The sequence below is a fragment of the Malaya genurostris genome, chromosome 2 (genome assembly GCF_030247185.1).
Source record: "Malaya genurostris strain Urasoe2022 chromosome 2, Malgen_1.1, whole genome shotgun sequence".
Taxonomy (NCBI): domain Eukaryota; kingdom Metazoa; phylum Arthropoda; class Insecta; order Diptera; family Culicidae; genus Malaya; species Malaya genurostris.
In genome coordinates this window covers 16,599,776-16,613,078 of record NC_080571.1, presented here as the reverse complement: position 1 = coordinate 16,613,078, position 13,303 = coordinate 16,599,776, and the positions used below count along the sequence as shown (strand labels likewise).

Sequence of the window (13,303 nt, the reverse complement as noted above, 5' to 3'; positions counted from 1 at the left end):
ATTGTCATAAGTAACAAGTGATTTGCACGGGATTCTTGTATCCTGACCGAAAGTCACATAAGAAGGTATAGGCCTCTTCAAGCGCATGCGTAGCAAACGTACGCCATTTAGAATACCGGAGAAAAAGTTCTTCCAGCTTTCTTTTTCAATAGAGAGAATCTCTCCGTATTGAGACATAGTTTTGCGAATATAAGGATCGATGACGCTTAAGGGAAGATCGTGCACACGCACTTCTAGCGCACTATCTTCCGTATATACTGGAATGTTGTACTTAAGCAAACTTTCGAGTTCTCGTATCGAAGGTCGAATTTTGCACTGCCTGAAGTCAACAACAATTGTATTCTTTCGTGTCGGCGGTAGCTTTTATTCGTTTGGTTCACTGATTTCGAGGTCGTTCTATTGTTCACTAGACAATACTGTACTTGGTTTCTTCTGTCCTGAACGTAAGCGGTTTTGTTTTATCGACTGACTTGGATGAGATGTGAAAGCGAACTGTGTTCAATACTGCTATTATATCGACGCGAAATCTCACTCTAACTAATGGTTTTCGTATATGAGATGACTAATAGAGCTGAGAGCGTTACCCTACTTTTATCTCTACTATTGGTCGATCGTTAGTCCTGAGCTGAAACGGTAGCCTTTATTACCGTTCTTGCATACACTCCCTCTTACATTTCACACACAGATCATCTCACCCATCAGGTCTCACGTGAAAACGACACAACCTCACAAAATGAACTGGATGAACATCGTATGACAGCTATCAGTGGTTTGCTCATATGTTATGTTCATTATGTATTATTTTATTCTATTCTACAATATTTTATCTCATTCCACAGTATTCCATGGTACACAAACCACCAATAAACGTCAAAGATGGACTGCATTTACCGTTCGTTTGATGTCATCGTGTGAAACCCAATTGGGATACGTTCACTCCATTTAATTTCCACTTCACACTGGTAATAAAGGCCGGTAGTATGAAAATGAAACATAAAACAGAGCTCAGTTAAGCCCTACCGGCCTCTCCAAACCCCGGATGTTTGGAGCGTAATTCAATTAACATCTTATTCAAGTCGTTCCGTATTTCATTCATTAAATTCAATAATAAGGCTAAAGCTGTAATAGATATTTATATTGAATTCTAACTGTAATTGATTGTATCTGATGATGTTTGCAATACCGTCAAGCCCACCAACCACGGGAGGGATAATAAAGTAAGTCGTATTCACAACAAAAATATCGTAACTTCTAAAGGCCTTAGCCGGTATTTTTGAATTTTTGGATAAGTTCTGTAGAAATGCGTATAATTTCCATAATAAATATAAAAATAGAGTTTCATTTTTGTGTTTGAGAACGCTAATTGCATAAGTTTTTTGCGGTTTTTCTTGTTTGTGGCTACATGTTTTAATTTTTTTTTTAGACTTTTTAACATAACATGTCAAAATGTTATTCAGATAAAATTGATTTAAGCTCGAAATTTGAACGATAAATGCGACTTTGAACGATAAACGATGAATTGAAATTTTCCAAAAATTATAACTCCAAAACGAGAAATATCACTTCCTTAATTTTTTGATACGTCAAGTAAAGAAAATAAATGTTTAGAAAAAAAATATGGCGCCCTCTATCTACAAACCATGGAAACCACTGAAAACTTATTCAATTGACATTTTCAACCACAAACAAAAATTCAAAAATTGAAAAAAATGGGCTCATTGATTACAGAATTATGAATCTTTTAAAAAGGTCAATTTTCCGAAAATCGAACAAAATCTATTTTTTTACCCTCCCTGACAAGGAAATGGTCACCCTAATGGCAAACAAAAAATAGGTTTAATATTTCTCGATGAAAAACGATTGTACCAAATATTAAGAATTTTCGATTCACAGTTTGTTAAAATCGGTTCGGCCATCTCTGAGAAATCACCCCGTAATTCCGGAACCGAAAATTGAATAGCGCTTCCTGGAAAAGTGAGACCTTTTAGCTTGTAAAAACCGCTTCAGCCATCTCCGAGACAATGAAGTGCATTTTTTGTGCATACTTACATAGACATTAACCGATCTCGACGGACTGATTCGAAAAATATATCATACTCGGCCCACCAGGCCTCAGTTCAAAAGTCGGATGTCACAGTGATTACAAAGCCTTTTCATAAGAGAAAGGCAAATATACCATGTCTTGAGCTCCTTAATCCTTAACAGACATGACTAGATTCGGTCTATTTTTTAACTACAGTGTCTGAAAACAACCAACCTTTACATTTATTTGCGTTTCGATTTCGACTTGTCAGTGCATGTCAGTTTATGCTGAATTGTTATGCCACCTAGTAGCTCAATACAACCGCTAAGCACTTTGTATTGCACCGAAGTGCAACATACGATAAATACGGTGATGTACTATAAACACAAACATAAAATTTATACAAGTAAAAAAATATGCTCAGTCACCAATCAAAAAATATGTTGAGAATTTAACCGGAAGCTCTAGGAACTGCTTGAAATGGAAGTTCAAAATAAAAAAGTTATCTGTTAAATTTGATTTGATTCGCTTTGATTAAAAACAAAAATAATACGACGGCTAGTAATTTATTTTACTTACAGCTTCTGCTGACAAAAGAATGTTATTCAGAATCACTCAGAATGGAGAATGGAGCGTTCCTAAATTATGAAACTTTGATAACTTCCACCTTCTTCGGATTTCGTTCCGGCGCTCAACGATCAATATTTATCATCCACTCGAAATAATCGAATCAATCCTTGTTATGTTTCCATGAAGTTTCGTCAACAGCTGCTCTAATCTTACACTCAATGCAATCTTGAAATAACACACTCACATACAGACATTTGCTCCAGCCAGAAGAAAAAAACAACACAACACTCTACCGAGATTTCTTGGCCAACTCAATGATGAGCACTTCCGGACACCACTCAATTAGCACGCCTCCGCGCTCGCATGCCAGTCCAATGTTCGAACATTCGGTTGACCCTTTTGGAGCAGGACACCCAAAATTCTACTACCGCATCCGAAGGACGAACAATCGTTTGTATCTGAATCACCGAAACTAGGCCACCAACAGCTCGATTCACTGTTATGCTGAAAAAAATCTATGCTGGAAGTCCTCGAACTTCACAACCGAAAAAAAAAACAAAACAACCCGCGCACCACTTGTTGTACCTAAGCTGAACGCTGTCTTTCTAACTCTCTCTCTCTCTCTCTCTCTTTCAGTCTCTGTCTCTCTTACTCTTACTCGATTAAGCTATCTATCTATCTCACTTGGTTGTCTTTTTTTTTTGTTTTCGCTCTCTCTAGTCGAACAGTGCACTGAACAAGAAGAACAAAGCCTCCTCAACACACTCACAGACACAGCAAGGGGGAAAACTGTCCTAACCTGCGGCCGATTCTCCCGGAAGACGGTGCCTGTTCGGCATGTTTACTCTACAAACGTTCGACGGTAACTGACCGTTTCGTGCGGGGACAACCGTCAGCCATCTGCACAACCAGTGTGTGGCAAAAACCGACAGGCAAGCAGACGAACACGATACGGAGTGGATGGACATTATGCATTTTGCAAGGGGGATTCGAGCAAGGCAAGGGAGAGTGCGCATGCGTCGATCATTCGGCTGTTTCCGTGCCACAAACGGAAACGCAAAAGAAAGCACGACACGGCACTCGAAGCGGGCCTGTTCCAGTTTCCAGTCCGGTCCCCAGCCATGCGATGCTGCCGACATGCAACGAATCGAAAACAGCTGGGATTATCGATGGGTTGCAATGCACGGATTCATTCGCACGACCTCGACTGTTTGTTGATTGTTTTCGTCGTGCTCCGCTCTTCGGGTGAGGTGAGCAGATGCAGTTTGCTACTCAGAACAAAAAAAAACTGCCCACGACCCTGCGCTCGCTTCGTTCGTTTCAGCCATGGAGACGAACGGTGATTTAATTAGGATGTTGGATGTTGGTAGCGAAAATTGGAACTGCCGCTACCAGCCTACAACTTTTTGTGTTAGCTTTACGATAATTTTGTAATAATTTCATGGTATTTTTGTGTTTATTTTGAGTTTGTTTTGTGTTTCATTTGCAGTCGAATCCTTTGTTGTTTATTTTACTTGTTTTACATATTATGTGTTCATTTTTTTATCCCTTCGGTTCATCTTCTGGCATCTGTGCCTTCTATGTTTTTTATTCTTTCTGTTTCTTCTGCTTTCTATATTCTACGTATTCTATACTCTCATCTACTATTTTCTCTCAATCTTTTTAAATTTTTTTTTTTCAATTCATTTTCATTACTATGAAGTGTTCGTTTTATGATCATCTTTTGCTTATCCCATTTTGAGATTATTTTCATTGTATGTTCATTTTACAATCAATACTTTTCCGTTCATAATGATAATTGATTTGCTATTCTGTTTTTCGATCTCGATTTTCGAGATTTTAGTCTTTTGGACATTTGTATATTACTCAGATAATTGTCCTTCGCTAAGTGCACAGTTCATCGATCAAGAACCAACTCGATCTCTTTCTGATCGTTGAGTTTAGTTACTGCAAGTTTTTGAAAACTTCCGGTTTGAGTCAACATAGAATTTAGATCATTTCTGTATGAAATGATCAAAACGACGAATGTAACAATGAGAGATTCTCTTTGTTTACTTTCTCTTTCGATTATTACGGTACTCTTAGCAATCCTTCACTCCAATTATTTACCGATAGTAATAACTAAAGTTATCATCTTTGAATCTGCACTGAAGAAATTACCGAAAAATGCAGGAATATTCCACAATAATCGAAAGAGGAAATAAACAAAGAGAATCTCTCATTGTCACATTCGTCGTTTTGAACATATTATACAGATTTTCTGTGCATTTCCCAAATGTTTTCCGGCCTCATTTATCCCATTATCGAAATTACTGTTCTTTCTGTTGTTTCTGTTCTTTCTGTTTTTTCTGCTTGTTTTCTGTTTTTTCTGTTTTTTTTGTTCTTTCTGTTTTTTTTCTGTTCTTTCTTTCCTCTCTGTTCCTTCTGTTCTTTCTGTTCTTTCTGTTCTTTCTGTTCTTTCTGTTCTTTCTGTTCTTTCTGTTCTTTCTGTTCTTTCTGTTCTTTCTGTTCTTTCTGTTCTTGTTGTTCTTTCTGTTCTTTCTGTTCTTTCTGTTCTTTCTGTTCTTTCTGTTCTTTCTGTTCTTTCTGTTCTTTCTGTTCTTTCTGTTCTTTCTGTTCTTTCTGTTCTTTCTGTTATTTCTGTTCTTTCTGTTCTTTCTGTTCTTTCTGTTCTTTCTGTTCTTTCTGTTCTTTCTGTTCTTTCTGTTCTTTCTGTTCTTTCTGTTCTTTCTGTTCTTTCTGTTCTTTCTGTTCTTTCTGATCTTTCTGTTCTTTCTGTTCTTTCTGTTCTTTCTGTTCTTTCTGTTCTTTCTGTTCTTTCTGTTCTTTCTGTTCTTTCTGTTCTTTCTGTTCTTTCTGTTCTTTCTGTTCTTTCTGTTCTTTCTGATCTTTCTGTTCTTTCTGTTCTTTCTGTTCTTTCTGTTCTTTCTGTTCTTTCTGTTCTTTCTGTTCTTTCTGTTCTTTCTGATCTTTCTGTTCTTTCTGTTCTTTCTGTTCTTTCTGTTCTTTCTGTTCTTTCTGTTCTTTCTGTTCTTTCTGTTCTTTCTGTTCTTTCTGTTCTTTCTGTTCTTTCTGTTCTTTCTGTTCTTTCTGTTCTTTCTGTTCTTTCTGTTCTTTCTGTTCTTTCTGTTCTTTCTGTTCTTTCTGTTCTTTCTGTTCTTTCTGTTCTTTCTGTTCTTTCTGTTCTTTCTGTTCTTTCTGTTCTTTCTGTTCTTTCTGTTCTTTCTGTTCTTTCTGTTCTTTCTGTTCTTTCTGTTCTTTCTGTTCTTTCTGTTCTTTCTGTTCTTTCTGTTCTTTCTGTTCTTTCTGTTCTTTCTGTTCTTTCTGTTCTTTCTGTTCTTTCTGTTCTTTCTGTTCTTTCTGTTCTTTCTGTTCTTTCTGTTCTTTCTGTTCTTTCTGTTCTTTCTGTTCTTTCTGTTCTTTCTGTTCTTTCTGTTCTTTCTGTTCTTTCTGTTCTTTCTGTTCTTTCTGTTCTTTCTGTTCTTTCTGTTCTTTCTGTTCTTTCTGTTCTTTCTGTTCTTTCTGTTTTTTCTGTTCTTTCTGTTCTTTCTGTTTTTTTTCAGTTCTTTCTGTTCTTTCTGTTATTTCTGCTCTTTCAATTCGTTCTGTTCTTTCTATTCTTTCTAATCTATTTTTTTCAAAAATTCTGCTTTTATTGCTTTTGCTATTATTACTGTTTTCTTCTGCTATTCCACTTTCCTATTCTATTAATCACCACTCTTCTAATTCTGTAATCTTCTACCTTTTAACTATTCTACTATTCCACCCTTTTTTCATCCTTTCGATTTGATCCTTTTATTCTTCTAATCATCAACTTATTCAATCTTCTATAAATATTTTCAACTTTTCAAAACATCAACTCTTATTTATGTAATCACTTAATTTATCTACTATTTCATTCTCGTCCACTCGTCTGTTCGTCTAAACTTCTACTCGCCTGCCCTCATATCACCATTTTGAATCTTCGAACTTTCTATTCTTCTAATCGTTCTGTCTTCTCTTTTGTTCTACTTTTCATAGTATTATCTTCTAATCTTCAAATTTTCTTATCTTGTACTCTTCCAACCTTCAACTTTTCTATTTGTTTTGCTAAACTTTCTTAGTCTTCTATGCGTACATTCGTTCACTTTAAACTTCTACTGTTCCACTCTTGATATTTTTTTCTTTTTTTGTTTTCTATGCGTCTATTCGTTAATTTTGAATTTCTACTCTTCCACTCTTCAACTTTTCTATATTTGTTGCTAAAAAGATTTACTCTTCTACGCGTCTATTCGTTAACTTTGAACTTCTACAATTACAATTTTCCAAAATTCTGCCAATTTCTTCCTTCTTATTATTAATACTGTTTCCTCCTACCATTCCACTTTCCTGTACCATTAGTCTACACTATTCTAATCCTGTAATATTCTTCTTTTTAACTATTCTACTATACCACCCCTGTTCTATCCTCTCGATTTTCTTCTCTCTGATCCTTTCTCTCTTCTAATCATCGACTTATTCAATCATCTACAAATATTTTCTACTTTTCAAAACATCAACACCTCCAATTTTCTACACTTCTATTTCTCTAATCACTTACTTTATCTACTCTTTCATGCTCATCCACTCGTCTGTTCGTCTAAACTTCTATTCGCCTGCCATCATATCACCATTTTGAATCTACGACCTTTCTATTCTTCTAATCGTTCTGTCTTCTCTTTTGTTCTACTTTTCAAATATTGTTATCTTCTATTCTTATTCTTATCTTGTACTCTTCTATTCTTCAATTTTTATATATTTGTTGCTGATCTTTCTCAGTCTTTTATGCGAATATTCGTTAACTTTTAACTTCTATTCTTTCACTCTTCAACTTTGCTATTTTTTGTTGCTAAACTTTTTTACACTTCTGTGCATCTATTCGTTTACTTTGAACTTCTACTCTTCCACTCTTCAGCTTTTCTATTGTGCGGCGAATGACCAGAAACGGTTAAAGTCGCTAATAAAATATTACAAACAAACAAACTTTTCTATTTTCTGTTGCAAAACTTTTATAATTTTCTAGGTGTCTATTCGCCAACTACTTATCTTCTACTACTCTACTCGTCTATTTCTCTGTTTTTCTAATACTCTGCTGCTTAAATTTTCTATGCGTACACTCTTCTAATTTTCTTCTCTTCCACTCTGCTCATCTTCTGTTATTCTACTGTTTTATGTTTCAATATCTCACTCCATCAGCTCTTTTATTCTTCTTCTACTTCTCTTTATCCTTTTTATATTCTAGTCTTCTAAACTTTTGATGTTCTTATCGTCTAACTTTTCAATTCTTCATTATATTATTATTATACATCTGTTCATTTAGCCCCGGTTTTAACTGTTAGAGTAGTTCGTCGGCTATGTTGTATTCTTCCTGTCACACTCTTCTATACTATTATAGATTTCTACAGTTCTCTGAAATCAACTACTTTTCAAATTTTTTCCAAAGTTTTATTTTCTTATAATTATCCATATTGCTGATAAGCTGCTCTTCCATTAGTTTTAAATGCCTGTTTTACAAATCATCTATTCGTTAACTATTCTACTTGTCTACTCCTACACTCATACGTTCATCTACATTTACAGTTTTATTCTCTCCTACTATTTTGTAGTTTTTTCCTCGTATTTCTTTTCCAAACAAACTCTCAAAAAATCTATTTATTTTCGAATAATCTTTGATTTGCATTTTCTTCTGCTCGTCCACTTCTCCTCTTCTTTTATTGTGCCTAATATTCATCACCATCACCATCACCACTACCCTTCTCCTTTTCTACTGTTCTTCTATTGTATTATTCTACTATTCTACTATTCTACTATTCTACTATTCTACTATTCTAATATTCCACTATTCTACTATTCTACTATTCTACTATTCTACTATTCTACTATTCTACTATTCTACTATTCTACTATTCTACTATTCTACTATTCTACTATTCTATTATTCTACTATTCTACTATTCTACTATTCTACTATTCTACTATTCTACTATTCTACTATTCTACTATTCTACTATTCTACTATTCTACTATTCTACTATTCTACTATTCTACTATTCTACTATTCTACTGTTCTACTATTCTACTATTCTACTATTCTACTATTCTACTATTCTACTATTCTACTATTCTACTATTCTACTATTCTACTATTCTACTATTCTACTATTCTACTATTCTACTATTGTACTATTCTACTATTCTACTATTCTACTATTCTTCTATTCTACTATTCTACTATTCTACTATTCTACTATTGTACTATTGTACTATTCTACTATTATACTATTCTTCTATTCTACTATTCTACTATTCTACTATTGTACTATTCTACTATTATACTATTCTACTATTCTACTATTCTTCTATTCTACTATTCTACTATTCAACTATTTTACTCTTCTCTTATTCTCTTATTCTGCTATTCTGCTATTCTTCTATTCTACTATTCTACAATACTACTAATGTTTTGTTATAATTCTTTTATTTAACTGCTCATTCTTTCAATTTTTGATTACTTTGCGGCATATCTACTATGCAAATTTTCCAATTTCCACACCTGCGCCTTTCTATTTCATTTTCACTGTCCTACATTTTCAAGCAATGGAGACTACTACTCAATCAACTTCACTCTTCTACTGATGCTCTTGTTTGTATTAATACTCTTCCCCTGTCCCAAGATAATGTTTCCATGTTGCATACATTTTGTTTCTTGTTACAACCTGGTATCTGTCCGCAAGTTGACTTTGTTTTGTGATCTGTTCTACCAATCACCATTATGCATAATTTCATGCATCACAAGTTACTGATTCGTATTCTGTGCATGATTTATGACTTTCATCAACTTTTGTTGGAAAAAGTTGGGTACGTTGCCTAGTATTCTTGATAATAGATTCTTCACTGTACTTTTTTTATTCATTTGTCTTCACTGTACTTATTAACAATTTCAATAATTCTACCCAGAGCGTAAAATTGTCACGCATTCTGAATGCAAGAAGCCATTCCAACAACCTCGTTTTCAATATTTTGCTGTCTCATTCGTAAATGACCGACACCAGAATAAACGAAGAGAGACGAATCATTCTCAATTCTCATTGAAAAAAGACAGAGTATAATTGTCGTCTATGATAATACGAAACCAAACTAAAGTCTGCAGTGAGCATCAGAAGAATTTCAATTCTCGTACTTTCATCGTTGTGTTGAAAATCTGAGACGCTTGGCTATAAAGAGTGACTAAAATATGACAAATCGAAATAATTACATCCCAGAAACTCTTTGGAAACCAAAACTACTACAAATTCGAACACCAACAAGTAAAAGTCAATGTGAAACCTTTTTCTGTCATTTTCGATTCTCAAAGCTTCGGTTGAATACCGACACTGCATACTATGGGATTTTCACTGGAAACCGCAAATGACTGAATCATAGTATGCAAGCGAAGCTGAGAGTGACAGTAATTTCTCGTCATTTTCGTTTATTTTGAGTCAATGAACATGACTTTTATTAGCTCTGTTTCTACCATTTCATTTTCTACTCCTCAACTTTCCAGATAACCACTTCGATTATTGAACGTATGTAACTAAAAGAAACCCATGTCGAGTTCAGTTATTTCTTTACACCAATAATCACCGTTGTTAGTCCAAGTTATTTCCACTCCTGCTTGAGACAAAAAGGAAATATTAAAGTACTACTTACCTAGCAGAAGTCCACCGACTCACTTCACTTTGACACGTTTAAAATTATTTTCGAGTGATTTGTACTGTCTTTCATATCTTGGGACAACGGAAGCGCTGCCTTTACTTGAATGAATCTACCGAAAAACACATAACAATTTCCAATTTTGAAACATTTACTGTTTCAATTGTATCGTACAAATAGTCTATTCGACGAACTTTACACCAAATTCCGGAGTTGCAGTTGAGATATAAATCACATACTTCTCTCAATTTATATTTATTGCAGCAAGCAAAACAGTTTCATCAAGGGTATTTTATAAGACAAATATCATCAGAGGCTCATTGGAAGGCATGTGCTAAGAACCTGTTAACAGTTTGCGGTCTCTCCCTTTGACGATGACAACGAACCTTTCCGACAACTTGAAGAAATTGATTCAACTGCAATTGAGATCAATTTCAAAAACTCCAGAACTGCTGCCATGTTCCTATGCAATTTTAAGTAGAACAGGAAGCAAAAGCTGCCGAGCATTATAGCTCTCTATCTAGTGTGGCATCAAACCAGAAAAAATAGATTAGAAACAAGAGCAAGAGTCACGGACATCTCCGCAGACAGTATGTCGAGAATGAGAATATCAAACGAGAATCAGAACTACTATAACATTGAAGCACCGGACACGGACTGATTCAGTTTGTGAACTTTTGTATTCAATTATAAAACAGAATCGGACAGTTTATACACTCACCAAACTGCTAACTTTTGCTTTGTACCATTCTTTCCTACACCGGGGCAACGCACGGTGACTTACTGCTCTGTCGTCTCTGCCATACCAAATCTCGTCGGTCCGACCGACCTGACATCTATTCCCAGGAGGCGACATGATGCACACGTACGTACACACATTTGCATCGGCGTCCGGAACATTCGAAATCCATCCGTTCAACGGGGACGTTAGCTGATAACAAAGTCGGTGAAGTTCTTTGTTTAGCCTGTTTATTGATGTTATTTTCCAGAGAGTGTCCGAGCTTCATCTGCCAGCGAGCGAAATCAGATTATTTCCGTCAACGACGAGTGTTCCAACCCCGCCCCCCGCCTACCTGCACATAGTTTGACTTTTTGCGTCCTGTTCCCGGTCCGCTCCCGGTTATGTTTGGCCGATCCGTGCGATAAGGAATCAGACTATCGAACACTGCACGTAAGGCGGCATAGTTTGAATTGATTTTCAAATGTATTTCTGTTATTGCAGCTCGAGTTGGATTGTTTATTAACTACTTTTTTTCTGTTTACAATTGGGACGACAGATTTGTGCTGATAAAACAGTAAGTGCTCCAATGATAACACGAAAATGCATGCTTCCGTGGTTGGAACTCAAGTCACAGTGCTTGTCGGATCGTTTGTGTTCGTATCTTATTTGTTTTACCCTTCCATGGTACCGGAACTGTAGGAAGCCAAATCTGAATGCCGACTGTGTTGTCTAAATTTACTAGAAATAAATCTTCTTTCTTAAGTCAAAGTCATCCTCTCACCGGTTGAAAGATTGCTGTGGTTATCGTGTTTTAGTTATTTATTTCTCTACATCCTGGCATACCTGCAACCGCACCGCTTCATTCCGGGTGTCATAAATTGTTCACAAATAGTGTTTGAGGTTTTGATTTTCTCGGTACGGTAAATCGGCCTTGTCGGTACTTTGTTGTCCGTGCACCGTTACGGATGTGATTGGGACCGGTCGGAGATTTACGTACCCGATTTCCGGAACAAACCGACAGCCGATCGGCGCCGGGCGTAGGAAATGGAAGAAAATCGATTTCGACACTAATTGGAAACTGTCTTGGACTGCGGTGATGAATGGTTGCATAATATGTGTTTGACACGTCGTTATCTGCGATTCCTAGGTTTGGAATGAATTGCACTGCATTAAGGCTCGATTCTCCTAATAATGGTAGAGACTCTATCGAAAAGTAATTAGCAACAGTTTTAATTGTAATTACTAGTTAAAAAACGTGCTTAATCCACCTAGCAGTGAGATGATACCTTTTTTTAAAATTCGCATTTGGTTTTTGCATAAATATTCTTCGGTGTTTCAGTTCTCATGACATTATTTCAATGACCGTCGATTTAAGCGGCAATTTGAGATTTTAATCACTCATTACTCTGTAATATCGAAACTGCAAATCGGATCGAATTTGAACCTATCAGGCGTACAACTTGGCTTCCGCCGTTTTTTTCCAAATTTAAAAGCTTCATTGCGAAAAAGTGCTTACAGATGTATTATTCAAAGTATTGTTCGTCGCTAGCGACAACTTTCTCCCATCTTTACGGCAATTTTCGGATCCCGGCTCGAAAAAAGGAGTCCTCTTTTGACGCTATCCATGAAGCAATCCATTTTTCCAACTCTTCGAAGGATTGAAAATGTTGATCTGCCAGGCCGTGTGCCATCGAACGGAATAGGTGGAAGTCAGAAAAGGCGACATCTGGGGAATACGGCGGGTGGGGCAAGACTTCCCATTTCAGCGTTTCCAGGCACTTTTTGACCACTTTTGCGACGTGAGGCCGAGCATTGTCGTGTTGGGGGATGACTTCGCCATGTCGCTCTTGATACTGTGGCCGCTTTTCTTTTATCGCGCGACTAAGGCGCATCAGTTGCGTTCGGTAGCGATCTCCTGTGATGGTTTCACCTGGTTTTAAGAGCTCGTAGTAAATCACACAGAGCTGATCTCACCAAATACAAATCATAACCTTGGCGCTGTGAATATTTGGTTTTGCCTTCGACGAAGAAGCATGCCCGGGCTTTCCCAATGATTTTCTGCGTTTAGGATTATCGTATCGAACCCATTTTTCATCGCCGGTTACGATTCGATGTAAAAACCCCTTACGATTTTGTCTTTCAAGCAGTTGCTCACATGCAAATAGACGGCGCTCGATGTCCCTCGGTTTCAACTCGTACGGTACCCAGTTTCCTTCTTTCTGAATCATGCCCAGGGTCCTGAGACGTTTTGAAATGGCTTGCTGACTCACTACCAACGA

At 36.4% G+C, this 13,303-nt stretch overlaps 1 protein-coding gene across 5 annotated transcripts in view; it reads right to left on the bottom strand.

The window, feature by feature from the left end:
- The window catches only part of LOC131427071 (high affinity cGMP-specific 3',5'-cyclic phosphodiesterase 9A), a 446,805-nt gene that overhangs the window by 347,049 nt on the left and 86,453 nt on the right, over nucleotides 1-13,303 (bottom strand). For 2 of the 5 annotated variants that reach the window (XM_058589985.1, XM_058589986.1), the window contains exon 1: nucleotides 2,603-4,978. The exons of 1 other annotated variant lie outside the window; for it this stretch is intronic. The gene's annotated coding sequence lies outside the window, so the exon portion shown is untranslated. Of the gene's footprint in view, nucleotides 1-2,602; nucleotides 4,979-13,303 lie in introns of those variants that run through there. 2 more of the 5 variants (XM_058589983.1, XM_058589984.1) reach the window with 2 other exon arrangements.